At 38.9% G+C, this 15,347-nt stretch overlaps 1 protein-coding gene across 1 annotated transcript in view; it reads left to right on the forward strand.

The window, feature by feature from the left end:
* The first annotated feature begins 324 nt into the window (after positions 1–324).
* Positions 325–15,347, forward strand: part of TRAF3 (TNF receptor associated factor 3) — a 68,426-nt gene continuing 53,403 nt past the window's right edge. The window contains exon 1 of the mRNA XM_009280850.1: positions 325–342. The gene's annotated coding sequence lies outside the window, so the exon portion shown is untranslated. The remainder of the gene's footprint in view (positions 343–15,347) is intronic.

The raw sequence follows: 15,347 nt of genomic DNA on the forward strand, positions 1-15,347 counted from the left end.
ACTCCGGCGGTCGCCGCCGGGGAAAATCCTTTGCCGTTGGTACGGAGCTGCCCCTAATCGGTGCGGAAGGAGTTATATTTTTATAAAGTCTATCTGCCTACAACGGCCCTGCGCTATAAGCCCGTCTGCCTGGCGTGAGCGGAAAGAAAAGTGTGTTGTTTTCACGCCATTCATTCTACGCGCTGTTTTGCAGCACCGCGTTTTAATATGTTAAATTAATTACCGTGTTGTAGGTTAGAAAGAATAACGAGTGTTTAAAAGTTTATACTGAGTCATTCCTCTGCAGATGAACCTATGACTGACTCATAATCTGAGAACTGCAGCGGCTTGTAAAATCGGAAGGTAAGGCATTTACATCTTGGTTTATTCGTATCTTCAAGTGTCTAAGATCTGAATTATCTCCAGAAAAACAAGAGAAATGGTCTTAATGCTAGGAGGCATAATCTCATGTTCTGCCGATCTGAGCTTGTGTGTGACATGAAAGACGGTACGTGCACCTCTGTGTGGATCTTTACCACGCGTTAGGACGTTTTTCATCTTTTTCTGTTTCTGTAGTAGTAAAATGTGGGAAGTTCCAATGATACAATTTGAAATTTGCAGTCTCCTTGGGTCAGTGACTTCTCTAGCTTGTTGAGATCTAACCGAGCCTTGTATATTGTAATTGGTGCGTTTTTTATTTCTTCAGTAGAACTGTGTATTTTTCCTTGCAGGTTTGTCCCGTAGAATGCACGTAGCATTATTGTGCACTAATCTGAACTTGCATTCATAGACCAAAAAGCAGTTTAGTGTATGATGTGAAGGTGTACTAGCGGTATTTAGCTTAGACAAATGAAATAGTGCAATTTGAAATAGTAAAAATCTGTATTTAAAATAGCTACTGACTTGCATAGAAGGCTGGATTTAAAGGCTACACTGATTGTTGGAGTTAGAACTAAAGAGATCATGACATGTACTGTATGTTGTCCTTTAAAATGAGCCATTTGGCTAAAAATGTCTATAAATGGCAATCCATACACCATGTATGGATTAATGTAGATGTAAACGTCATTTATTGTGATTAGGGAGAGGGTTTTTGTTTTAAGGTGAGAAATACTTGAACATTTGGACTGAATCAGTTTTTTATGGCTGAACTGGGAAACCCCTTGTCATAAAGCTCGGTAACGGAAACATTGATGTATCATGAGTTTGGGCATTGCAAGCAGACAGCACTATGAGGTTATAAAAGTTGCTTTGTTCCAACATGAAAATGGTAGGTGTTTTACTGAAATATGACTTGATGAGAAGCTTCCAATAATAGCTGGACCTAGAATATAGAAAGGTAAAGTGCGTTCAGTAGCAAAGCAAATTAATTCTAATCAAAAGAGGGTGCTAAATGACTCAGTCTTTAGGCTTTCCTGAAGTCCTTCTGCAATTAAGTTTGATGATACCGATTTTGAGAAGCCATTCTTGTATGGATTCAGAGAATTCGATCATCGTGTAAGCATACTTACTGTTGGTACCTTGGAAAACTGTGTAAGATGGCAGTAGTTGGCATCAGTGACAAAAAATTCTTTATGAAGTCTTACCAGTCTATGCTAATACAGTTTGTCTTCTAAACGATTTCAAGATCTTGTTGTATTTTAGATCTTTACATTGTTCTTGTCCATAATGAAAAGTTTAAGTGAGAGAAGAGGAACATGTTTTTTCAATACTGAAGTCCAGCTGTTCTATTAGTAGATATGGCAATGCTGAAAATATGAAAAGCCAGAAATCTTAATTTTTAGCTTTTGTAATTAAACCACTGGAACATAAATAAATTGATAAGTAGGCAATCATAGTTGTTCTGCAGATGAAAAGGCAGTTTAAAAATAGGAATGACTTAAATCTACTCCAATGTCCTAAACTGGCTTTGTATGAATAGGTATTGCAAGAATAACATGTTTTGATCTCTGATAGCTTAGATGATGCAATAACTGGATTTCATTAATTTTTTTATTATAACAGCGTTTCTTAATTGAAGGTGCCCAATCTTATGATGTCTGAAGACTGCTCATTACACATTGGTTTCAGATGTCTGTGCTCTTGTGCACAGTTCCTTTAAAGAATTGCCAAGGCTTAATTTTTTTTTTTTTTTTAATGCCTGTGGGTGGGTACTTTCTGAATATGATGCTTGTATTTGAAACCTCCTGGCATATTTGGCGTATGGTTCAGGAACACCAAAAGTGGTGGGAGAGAATGAAATTGGAGATTTCAAGATGTGGTATGGGGAAAAGAAGCCAAGGGAGGGAGAGTTGTATATTTTTGTGCAACAGAATAAAGGTGTGATTGTAGCACAAGAGAGAGTGCTGTAGGCACGCTAGGTTTTATCTTATACTTTTTAACTTGTGGTAATGAAGTGGTGACATAGAAACTACAGCAGTGAAGGGCTGGCAAAGGGAATATAACTGGTCTCCCAGCTCTGCCTGCTGGAAGCCCATACCCTCATAAATGGATAGTTTAAAGTCAGCATATGTTTGTTTTGACAAATCACAAACACATTTCATTTTTTCTATGCCTTTTTTTTAAGGTTGAGAAAGGACTAGAGGATTGGGAGGAAAGGGAGGGCAACTCACAATGAAAGATTATTAGGTGTCTGCAAAGTAGGAAGACGTGCTCTCTTCTTCTAGTGGGAAAGAAGAGAAAAAGAAAGAAAGACAAAAAAGCCCCATGAAAAGGAGTAAGGAAAGTATACAGTAGAAAGATCTTAGAACTTAGGGAGAAAATAAGGTAAAAGATTATTTGGTATTGGGAATTGTGATATATACATATTTATATAGTCTTTGAGGGTGTTTTTGTTTTCTTCCTGGAGATCTTTTCTACTGGAGCACCGACAGCAAAATATCGTTGCCACTGTGACTTCAATTGCTACTGACTATTGGCTTTGTAAGTAGGTTAACAGGGCGAGTGTCTCTAAAATTATATACAACAACTGTAGGTCACTAATCCTCTCCACCCCCCAAAAAATGTTAAGCCTTTGATTTCCGTGCTGTTGTTCTTCCCTGCTGCTTTACTCTGCACGTGTAAAGTGTCATTTTTAGTAGAATTCCAAGTTCTGCAGTTCATCTAGTCAAGGGCAGCATGGGAAGGGAAGCCTCAACGTGTTCGTGGATGCAGTTCAGTATTGGATATGTGTGACGGTCTCCATCGCTGGCTCCCTCCTTGTACTAAAAATTGGGGTGTTGTGTACTTTGACATCAAGATTGAATTTTTGCGAATTGCAGGCATTAGAACGGCAATGGGCATAGCAGGAATGCTTTAAGTTGGCATGTTTCATAGTTCCAGTATTATTTTATATAGTATCATAAAATGATCATTTATGAAATAGATTTCTCTGATGTATAGAGGAAACATTCTGTAGATTATTTACAATGATAAAAATTGCTAATAATTCTGTAGTATAGTTTAAATGCTCTGAAGTGAATATATCCTTTCACATACAGTATACGTAGCAAATGCTTCAGTCAAAAACATTAGTGAAAGAAGTCATGAAACTTCTATTTTACATACTTTAATGATGACTGTATGGAAGCTCATAATTAGAAAAAAATTAACATTTGGAGTATACTGAACTTTTGTCTGACTTTGTGGTTTCTGCATTAATATGAAAACATCTTTCTGTAAATAAAGTAAGATATGCCCACTCAAGGCAAGCTTGAAATGCCATGAGCCTTTACAGCTTTCTTAGGGTTCTAGCAAAAAGAGTTATTTTGATTTGGTCTGTCTTGAAAAGCATGTTGCAGATGCTACTGTAAGATAAGAAGTGCCTTCCTGACTGCCACTTCATTCCTGCAAGCTTTGACATCTATCAAGAAAGAGAAGATGGTCCATTGAAGATACCAGTGTAAAATCTAGGAGACCTGGAGGCTGGTTTTTTTTCATTCCTGTAGATGTGTGTACTGTAAGTCATTCAGTTAGGGCCAAACCAACAAGGGGCTTTGTTGCAGTGTGGAGTGATGTGACATCATGCCCGAGTCCCAGGGGCAGAAGGGGGATTCCAATCCAAGTTTCCTACTTCCCTGGGGACTATTCTCATCATCAAGCCACAGGCCAGTGAAGAGTAGTGTCACTTCCTTCTCTTGAAACTCTTCTGCTATGCCAGGAATAATCAAAACTCAGTGTGCCTGAGAAACAGAGCAAGAGGAAGCATGATGTCTCAGTCAAGTGGTTAGGACAATTACCAGGATGAGGAAAGACATAGAGTCTGCTGATGCTTCTTCCACTGCTGTTCTGTTTATCGTTTTCTGGTGCATTTGAACTTGATGTTGAGATGCTTGCAGAGGTGATCAGCCTTGTCAAGACAGATGTTTCCTTAAGCATAGAAGATGTGCCGGGGAAGAAAAGAGTACTGACACTTGGGTGCCGCTTGGGTTAGGTGGTAGCTGACTGGGAGTTCTGAGAATAACTTTGATGCAGCTAGTGGCTTAGGTGCGTCTGGCTTCTGGCTCCATATACAGACCATTTTCCTGGTCTGTAATAAAATGGGAATAGTGGTGCTTTCCTACAATCTGAGGACATAAAAATGATGAGGTGCTGAGACCCAGCAGGGCAGTACAAGCGTCACCTGTTGATAAGCGAGTCCAGAGGAGGGCAGAAAGACGATCAGAGGGCTGGAGCCCCTCTCTATGAAGACAGGCTGAGAGAGTTGGGCTTGTTCAGCCTGGAGAAGAGGAGGCTCCGGGGAGACCTTATAGCAGCCTTCCAGTACCTGAAGGGGGCCTACAAGAAAGCTGGAGAGGGACTTTTTACAAGGGCATGTAGTGATAGGACAAGGGGTAATGGCTCTAAACTGAGAGAGGGTAGAGTTAGATTAGATACAAGGAAGAAATTCTTTACTATGAGGGTGGCGAGACACTGGAACAGGTTGCCCAGAGAAGTTGTGGATGCCCCATCCCTGGAAGTGTTCAAGGCCAGGTTGCGTGGGGCTTTGAGCAACCTGGTCTAGTGGAAGGTGTCCTTGCCCATGGCAGGGGGGTTGGAGCTAGATGATCTTTAAGGTCCCTTCCAACCCAAACCATTCTATGATATGATTCTGTGAATTACAGGTACTGCGTAGAGGCATCCTGTTCTGTCTCCTCTGCAGTGCTGTACCGTTCTGCACCATCACCATCGTGGGACAGGAAACAATATTTGTTTCACACTCTTCCATTGCTGCATACAGCAAACATGCAGTGCTATATGAAGCTATATGAAGCTGAGTGTATGTGACAGAATTTGTCAGTGGTAGCTGTTCTGGTCCTTGTAGTTGTTCCCAACTTTCTGCTTTGCATGTTCTAGAAAAGTAACAAATTTTTTCTTATTCTGTGGAACCAGCTTACACGACAAATGTGTCTAAAATAACTTTCTAACAGCAAAGCCCAGCTCATAAACCAAATTTTGGCAATGTGAATGGATTTCGTTTTGTGAGCTCATCCATGTACTTGAGAGAGGGAGATAATTAGAACAATTATTAGAGGTTTTTGTAATGGAGATGTTGTGTACTGTACCAGTTTGACTATGCCCTCTCTCTGTCTTTCCACAGAGAGGAACCTTCTGAGAGTAGGTTTCCTTGAGTGTTGTGGCTTCTGTTTATTTAATGACTCGCAGATGTAAGGCTTGATTTTTTGCATAGGAAGTATAGCCTTACAGTTGTCATTTGACTTGTTCTTGTTCTAATCTCCTTTAAACCATCCGAAGTGACTCCTCTTTCTGCATTTTGTGCTCTTCAGCTACTAATGGAATGCTCTGGTCCATGCTGTGCTTCCCTTCCATCTTAAGTTGTTTGGCCAAACAGTATAAATGCTCCTAATTTCTCAAGCTGGTTCCTCCGATTCTTAGAAGTGGCTTATTTTGAGCTGGTTTCGGTCAGATCTCTTGCAATTTTAGTTTGTTAAGGGATGACTTTTATTTCAAAGTGGTTTCATCCTTGCACTTGAGCAAAGTGACTGCATTTTCCCCTTTACTTTACTTCCATTTACATCACTTTTCTCTTGAAATACTTGTTTCCAGGCTTGTACTTACTTTCACACTTCTGGCTAATAATTTTTATCTGCAAATCCACTTTTCTTTGACCTCTCTGTAGCTACCTGCTTCTTTGAATGCCTCCCCACCCTACCTCCCGCTCCAGGTGAGTTAACAGGCTCTTCTCTTCCAGGTCGCTAAAGATGGCCTACGATGTACCCTACTATTGTCTGAAGTGCACGTGTCTTTAAATCTACACTTGCTCTCTCATTCCATCCTTTTCACTGTCCTCTTTTCTGTTCAGCACAACATCCTTGAGAGAGGAGCATTGTGCTTTTGGCTGGGAATGTTTTTACTGTTACGACTGTTGTGGTTGAACCTGATTAGGATACCAGTTCTACATTCAATAGGTGCCAAAGGTAAAGTGCTTGTGGTTGTAAAATGACATACTCTCAAAATGCTACCATTTGGCTGACAGTTTGAGTAGAAGAAAGTTGGATACCTAAATAAATGAAGGCTGCTGATTTGCATATGCACATCTCTAGCAGTTTTGGAACCCTTTGATGCAGTAGTATTTTCATTGCCTTGTAAAACTCAGCATTTTGGGGGGGGCGTGAAAAGGATTTGAGCTAACTTCATTTGAAGTTGTTAATAGGTAGTATCACTTGAAGTCAGCAGTATCTTCTCTGTTTTCCGTCAGGAGTTGAATCATGTTTCTATCTACAGAACCTGAGCATGCTATATTTCAGATTAGCAAATATGTCTCACTACTCACCCGTGGTGTTGATATGTAATGGAAATACTAATGGATCCTATGTTGTAGTTCAGCTAGTAGATATTGCTGTTGTGTTGCTCATACTGTTTGGCAGGGTTTTTTGTATCTGTGTTATAGCAAGGTATTTTGACACTTTCTTGGAGCATGTGCAGAAGAATGCTCTTGGCAATCTCTAGGAAGGTAAAACAAATTTATTGTTATTTGTGTGTTGTACCTCATCAGCTATTTTTCAATACCTGGGACCTGAAAACTTCACTTTCATTTTGAAAAGGATTATTTAGACATGCAACTTTCAGTATTTTGGCCAGTAAGATTTTGAGGGAGTTTTGGGGGATTTACTCTGTTGGTTGTTTGTGTGTGGGGTTTTGTTTTTGTTTGGGGGGGGGTTGTTTGTTTGTTTGTTTGCTTTGGTTTTGTATGTGTGGTGGTGTGTTTTGTTTTGTTTTTTTAAAGAAACATTTAGGACAAGCAAATAAATATCCACCCGCTGCATTCTGTATATTTTTGTTGAGGAGATTCTCTCAAAATAAATCAGGAAGAAGCTTGGAATTGTCCTGTTTGTGTAAATAAAGCTGCTAGTACATATAGCCAAAGTATGATGCTGTAATTTTGCAGAATTATTTACTAAGACTTTTGGTGTGTGTTTTTTGGTTGTTTTTTTTTTAAATATGAACTCTCAATGTATTAGTTGACTGTTCTAAGATGAGATAGGGCAGACAGACTTTGAAAATCCTTTGAGCTATATATAAAAAGGCAGTTATTCCAGAACAAGTGTGTCCATATGCTGAGTTAATTGGAAAAGTTCAAAGGTGTTGAACCCTTACTTGCAATATTGTGATTTGTATAAAGAACAAGGAGGACAAAATGTAGTGAGGAAAAAATACTACTTCTTACAGATCCGTTTCATACGTAAGTTCTGTCATGTTTGTTTGCATAAGAAAATGTTAGTGAGATAAACAGTGGAAGTTGCCAACAGTCATCACGCTACATGCTTTATTGATGCTTACAATAACTTGCTACCCATCTCCCATAGTATGTTTTGTAGCAGAAGTGCAACCTGAAGATGTCTTGGAATGCTTAACTTCATCTTAAGGAGGTGTAGGTAGTGACTTCTGTTGCTATGGTTAAGGTCCAGGTTTGTCCCTATTCCTTACACTTTAGAGGTACTGACATCTCTGTTTTGCTTTCAGAGGGAAAGTTTAAACATGCTTAAGGTAGCTGTATTTTTAAGCTGGCATTGCTGCTTCACAGTTACTGTTTTTTAAAAAAAAAAAGTATTTCTAACTAAAATCTTACTAAAATCTTATCTCCTGGTTAAACAAATGTCCTGTTGTGCTTAATAAATTTGTATGTGAATGCAGTGTCTGTGGGGAGAAAAGGATGCTTTTCTGATTGTTGTCTGTGGAGAAATGATTTGGCTTCTCTTGTAGCTAATCAGTTTTTACAGAGTATTAAATAGGCCATGTGTTAAAGTATCAGTTGTTAACACCTCCAAAATAAAATGTTTGTCATGTTAAAGAAGGGGAAAAATTGGTGAGCTCTCCATTAGATGGTGCTGCTGGGACTGAAATATTTATATACCTAATGGAAGCAGGCTTCCGTCTAGAATTGTTTCCATGGCTGTAGTGTTGTTTTTTGTTTTTTTTTTTTTTAAAGGACTTCTCTTTATTACAATACTTTCCAAAGGCAGGGATACTTGTTAAGATGGTTTTTTTTCAGTTTGGAATGAACAGATAAAGATATAAAAAGACAGGCTGTCTCCATGGGAAGGAGGTATGGAAGAAATAAATCATATACTTTTTGCATGGGTGATTTAGATTTTAGCAGCTGCCTCTGTTGTAGCTCTCATCTGTTGAAGTGTTGAGTCTGTGTTACGTTCATGCCTGAAATATTATACCTAATGGAAGCAGGCTTCCGTCTAGAATTGTTTCCATGGCTGTAGTGTTGTGTTTTTTTTTTATGAACTGATTATGATAAAAATATACAGACAGTGTCCGTGTCTCTATTGTCTGTGGAGAAATGATTTGGCTTCTCTTGTAGCTAATCAGTTTTTACAGAGTATTAAATAGGCCATGTGTTAAAGTATCAGTTGTTAACACCTCCAAAATAAAATGTTTGTCATGTTAAAGAAGGGGAAAAATTGGTGAGCTCTCCATTAGATGGTGCTGCTGGGACTGAAATATTTATATACCTAATGGAAGCAGGCTTCCGTCTAGAATTGTTTCCATGGCTGTAGTGTTGTTTTTTGTTTTTTTTTTTTTTAAAGGACTTCTCTTTATTACAATACTTTCCAAAGGCAGGGATACTTGCTAAGATGTTTTTTTTTCAGTTTGGAATGAACAGATAAAGATATAAAAAGACAGGCTGTCTCCATGGGAAGGAGGTATGGAAGAAATAAATCATATACTTTTTGCATGGGTGATTTAGATTTTAGCAGCTGCCTCTGTTGTAGCTCTCATCTGTTGAAGTGTTGAGTCTGTGTTACGTTCATGCCCTGCTATCATGTAGATGGGGATACTGCAGTATTAAAGAAATTTGGTGTCAAGAAATACTTGATTTAAAAATCCAGAAATTAATTAGACTGACCATTACAGCAATAATACCCTCATGAATTTAGTATTTGATTTCCTGTCTTTTTGTTGACCCCTGTCCACTAGTATTACTCTTTAAAGAACAGTGTTTTAACTTAAACAGATAATGGTAGTATTCCTTTGCCTGAGCCCTGACTGACTAATGATTTTAGAAAAACTTAAGGGAACAAAGATGGTGCCTACAGACAGATGCACTGAGTACCATCTTAAATGCTGTAGGTGATCCCAGATGGTCTGAAGTTGATGCTCCAAAAGTGTGCAATCTTCCATATGGCCAAACTCTTACCTGCCGGTCCTGCATACATCTTGGACATTCTAGGGCATCTAAAATTGTACTAAACACCCATGATTGGACACCCGACTCACTTGGCAATAGTTAGAGTTGAGATACATATTAAATAAAAAAAAATGTGCATTAGCAAGTGTATTTGTTAAATACCCCTTGCTGTTAGGACTCCTTCAAAGATAGCAAGACAAGGTTGCTGAGATCTTTGAGTTCTCCCACACCACAGGGCTGTAAGTAGAACCCCCCCCCCCTCATTTTTAGAAATGGTGTTGGTCAAGAGCAATAGAAGTTAGTCAGGTTGGGTTCATGAAGCCACAGCCCTCTTCCTATTATAGGTAGAAGTATTTTTAGTGTTATTTAAAGGATCAAGGTAATTGTGACCAGCTAGCAAAAAAGTTTAGTAGCATTAAATAGCACTGAGCAGGAAATGTAAGAGACAAAATCTTTCTTAAGAAGCTGAGATTTTTTTTTTTTTCTTTTGAAGAAGTAGCTTAACAAAAATCCACTTCTTGGAATTAAAAAGTTTAAATAATTTCAGATCCAGCAGTGGGAAGCCTAGCTTAACAGATTTGGCCTGAGTTTAACAGCTGTTAAAGTGGTGTGCAGCAGCCAGTGGACTTCACATGTAATTTTCTGTTTTCAAAAAAAGAAATTGAGAAGTTTGCAAAACATCTTTGACTTTCTAACCTTGGCGAGGGTTAAAATGTGTGATTGCCAGGTGCTGTTAGTTCCCCAAAATCTGGCAGGTTGAAGTAATAGGCAGAGGGATGATTCTCTTTGGTCTTAATCATCCATTGTGGAATAACTCAAATAGAAAAAGTTATCAGTTACGTGATAACTGGAGAAATGGACAAGCTGTTGTGTGAGAGAACTTGGTCATTAGTATTTTATCAGTTTGCTAATAATAACTTACAGTTTGCTAATAATAACCCTGAAAGGGGCAATTAAAAGATAGCTGTTATGATGTCATCCAGCCATACGACTTCACATCAAATATGAACTTGCTATTCCTCAGTTATGTGATTGGCTTGCTAAGTGGGGCCAAAACCAAAGTTGAAAATGAATCAGGCAGAAAGAAAGTCGTACTTGGTCACCTTGGATAGAAAGCCTTGATTCTAATATTGCCATAGGATAGTGTATGGACAGAAGGGTGATAGTAATCTGGGCTATATTAATAGATACTTAAATATTAGCAAAATCTAGTCTTGCTTCTTCCCTCCTGCCTTGACTTTCAACTGGTTGGGAGACTACCTTTGTGTTTACAGGCTAAGACTTGGCAATTAACAGGACTTGTCATTTGTATTTTGCTGTGCTTATATTCCAGATCGAGGAATAGCTATTGTTCCTACGGCCAATGTGGCATCAACAGCATATCCCACAGGAATGTTGATCAGAGAGGGCATAGTAAGGGCAGTCAGGGAAGGAGTGGCGATGTATTGTAGCGTATTAAGGATGTGTATGTTTATTTTTAGGTGAAGAAGGTAATGAGGGGAGGTCTAGGGAGTGATAAGAGTATTGTGATAGACCCACCAAAAATGGGTGGGGTGGTGAAACTCATTTCTGTTTTAAAAAAATAATAAATGAACAAACGATCAAACATGAAATTTGGCATAAATGAAGGATTTTACTTGCACAGGTATCTTTTGAGAAAGACGCATGGAACATGCACTCCGATGCAAGAATTTATTGATGTACGAGAAAGCTCTTGATAATAAATATGGATGCTTGTCTTGATTTAATGTTGACCAAGAGATGAAAGAGCTGGTTAAAAAGATGGAAGAAGGAGGCAGCTTGTGAAAGATTAACTTGAACTGATAAAATTCAGTATTTCTAGGAAGTGAAGGAGGAAGAACAGCAAAATAGAGAAGAACAGCAAAATAAAGACAACAACAAGAATTCAGAAAATTTGTAGGTAAGGTGCCATAGGAAGCATGTTTGAGTCTAGGAGGAATTCAGTAAAATTTTATCTTCTTTTTAGGGAACAAGCGTGAATTAGTGATTTTTACTTTCTTTTGCGCTGACACATAGCAACAGACTGCTTTGGCTAAATCAGTACATTGCTAATGATCTGAAATTTGAGAAGAAATTGTATGATTTTAGGTGATGGTGTTAAAGAGGAGTAAGAAAGAGTGGCACAAGTGTGTAGGGAGAAGATTGGAGTGTTTGAGCCATAAAACAATATCAAATTACAAGGGAGATAAAAGGATAATGAGAAAATGTTTTTCATATGGTCTTGAGCAGTAAGAGGGTATTGTTCCAGTAGCCAGTATGGAGGGAAAAGTGACAAAAGTTGATGCCAAGAGAAATGAAGTAATTAAGTCATCTTTCTTCTGTCTTCTTTAGAAGAAGCAGCTGATATAATGCATAACCCAATTAGCTGTTAACTCTTTCACATCTGTTTGTGATAATTGATTGAGGTTAAATGCAATTCAAAAGGGTTTTTGTATTTGAACTTGTGATTTTTCTGTGACACAAGTGATATGAAACTGAGTAATGAAATTTATTTTCTGGAAAAATTAGAATAAATGTTTTGTTTATAAACATCTGTAAGATAACAGAATGATGGTAAGGGCCGTTAGAAATTTCTCCATCGTATTTTATCGCAGTTCTTTCTGTGTCCTGATTAAGGGTCTAGGAACTGAGGAGAAGCAGTTTAAAGGTTGGAAGGGTAGCATGCAATGGATTGGAAAAGTGAGCAGGAAGGTGCAGGTAACTGTCATCATCTTGGGTAATATTGCCTAGGCATCTGTTTTGGCTCCTGAGGTAGTTAAAATTTTCCAACAGCGACTTTAAGGACTGAATAATAGAGAACAAATTTAGTATGTTTGCAAATGGATACCAAACTGGGAACCCCTGTAAGTGTTCTGGAGAACAGAACTCCAGTTCAAAATGAACAGGCCTTGATGGGGTCAGTGGCATCGGGTAGCTCGCTGCTCTTAAGTTTTCATATGGCCTACATTTTTCTTGCAACCAAGGACGCAACTTTAGTTTTTCGTGTTCTCCTGATTTCAAATACTGGATCCAATTCAAGATGCCATTGAGCTTCAAAGTACTTGGCCTCCTGTATTATCTTAAATGGAATGCTTGAATCTGACGTTAAGACTAAATGCAATGTGTCAGTCTCCGTGCTGTTACCAACACTGAAATGAAACTGTGTATTTCCCTTACTCTTAGAGTAGACCCAGAGCTGCAGTGTGCTGGAACTGACTTTGTACCTTGGGTAGTGTTTAAACCACCAGTGAACATGAATTTTATGTTGTAGGACGTTGTGAAGTGAACTGTAAAAACCAAGGAGCCACTGTTTTGGTGGTTTTGGGTTTTGGGTTTTTTGTTTTGTGGGTTTTTTTTTTTTTTTTCCTACTACCACAAGCATAGTAAATTCCAAGGAAGAGGTGGGAAGGCCAAATAAAGATGTACCAATATCTTAATGGCTGTAGTTGGTCACCAGGGCTCAAGCATCAGAGCCTATTGCCAGGTATTACATACAACAAGTAAAATAGAAATGAGTGTTTAGAGAGCGTCTTAATAATACATGTTTCTACATGGCCTTATTCCCTGTTAAAGCTCCCTGAGCCCGTAAGAGATTCTCCTTAAACTGCTATTGTCTCTGTTCTTCTGATCTCTACGCATTCTCCTGTAAATAGAAATGTTTTTAAGAAACCTTTAATGTTTGCATACAAGTGACTTCTGAGATGCTGTTTCCTTATGGCCTCCGATGAAACCACCCTACATATCCAGATGTTCACTGCAAGAATAAAGAGGCCAGCATATAATGGCTGTAAATCAGTACAGAAGAGTTCAGCTTCCGTTGTTCTAAGCTAATGTAGGATATTAATCTGTTTTCAGTAACTAGGATGAGACTAAGTGGTGACAGGGTCATTCTTTCTGCAGATGTTCAGAGTGGCCAGTCCTCTTTGTGACAGTATTGCAGCTTTGCTATGACTGTGGCAGAACTAGTTAGACAGTCCAAGTTAACTAACTTTGGAAAAGCAGGCAGGATGAGAATTGATATCAGGCTGATGACTTTTCAGGATTATGTTAACTGATAAAACTGACCTACTACCAATACTGAATGAGGCAGAAATGCATAGGGGAAATAGATCTTGGAATGTTACGCATTTTAAATCAGTAATACCACTGCCTGCAATTTGCCCAAACTTAGCTGTTTCTGGTGGTTGTCTAAACACAGAAGGCTTCAGGGTTGTCTCCAGTCCATACTCAGACGTGTGGATAGTCGGACTGGAGGTGCAAAGTCTGGGAAGTCAATACGTCAATAGAGAACTTTTAAGTGTTCTTAAACAGTGATATAGGGGGCTTTATCTTCTCGTGTCCACAAGCAGAGCACTGTAGAGGGACAGAAGTCTCCATTACAGGAAAAAAAGGAGTCTTTTAGGGGCTGGACTGTAGGCTAGAACACAGCTGTTTGCTGCTGCTGCAAGGATTTCTTTTTTTTAACCCATCCTTTGCTTCTGGTCTAGTGTGGGGTTTTTTGTTGGTTTTTTTTTTAATTTGCATTGTGCATTTTGTGTTTTGGATTACTGTACTGAGGTCCTTCCCTGAACCACATGGAGATACATTAGGCAAGAACAACTGAAACCTCTATAACATTATATTCCTATCTGAATTGAGGAAATTTTTTTCATGGTGTGACCTTAGCTTACGACAGTAGCTCCAAGGGTTCTGATCTCTGTAGGGCTATCTTGCAAAATAGCAGATTAAGCTTGCTCCAGCGTGATTTCCAGATGTCTAACGTTCTAAGAAGAGCTGTGCTTACTCTTGTGATTTGAAGAGTAGCAGTTGCCTTAGGTGGAAAACGTAAGGCAGACCACAAAACCAATATTGTTCTGGCTGTGGTTTTTTGATAAGGCATACAGGGAGTGCAGCCTGCCTGTTCATGGCGGGTGAGGACTGGTATTCAGTATGTGGATAAAGATTATGAAGTCCATGTAAGTACAGCACTGTCAAGACTGACAAGAAAAGCCTAGTTGCAGGAGAAGAGAAGTGTTTAGCTATCCTGGGGAACTTAAAAAGCTGTGCTATTGTCTGCTTTCTGTTTGAACTGGTGGACGCCTTTGGATCCTCACGACGGTTCCTTTGGTCATTACAACACGGAGGTGTTGCTTTTTACTTGGGCAATGCAGCTGTATCGCTGGTCTTGGTCTGTATGCTCCAGGGGTAGAATTTAGGCCTTCGAATCAATGAGTGCATCAACAGCTAACAGAAAGTAACATGCTTTTTGTTTTCTGTTTTGCATGCTTTTTTTTTTTCTTTCTCCATAATTAAAAGTTGGTTCTGTTGTGCAGTGGAGACAGCCCTCTTAACGAGGTTTCAATTTAAAAAGGAGTATGTAGTTCTTGGAGTCAGAAGGCCTTTTTCATTCATTCTTCTGTTATCATCAACTAAGATAAAACTCGTATAATCACAAATGTGGCTTTTGCTGGCAAATACATAGGTAAAGTAAATTGTCTATGAGAAGAAAAGTGAGATAGGATGTCTTAATGTACTGTGGGGTGGAAAGAATGCTTCAGTAGGACAGAATGCTTTATAAAGGATTTGCATCACCAAAAGTAAAATAAAAAAATAAGGACCACAGAAACAGTTGTTCATATATTGCATTATAGACTCATAGAATCATAGAATAGTTTTGGAAGGGACCTCTAAAGGTCATCTAGTCCACCCCCCCTGCCGTGGGCAGGCACAGCTTCAACTACATCAGGTTGCTCAGAGCCCCGTCCAACCT

Source organism: Aptenodytes forsteri, unplaced genomic scaffold, assembly GCF_000699145.1.
Source record: "Aptenodytes forsteri isolate BGI_AS27 unplaced genomic scaffold, ASM69914v1 Scaffold193, whole genome shotgun sequence".
NCBI lineage: Eukaryota > Metazoa > Chordata > Aves > Sphenisciformes > Spheniscidae > Aptenodytes > Aptenodytes forsteri.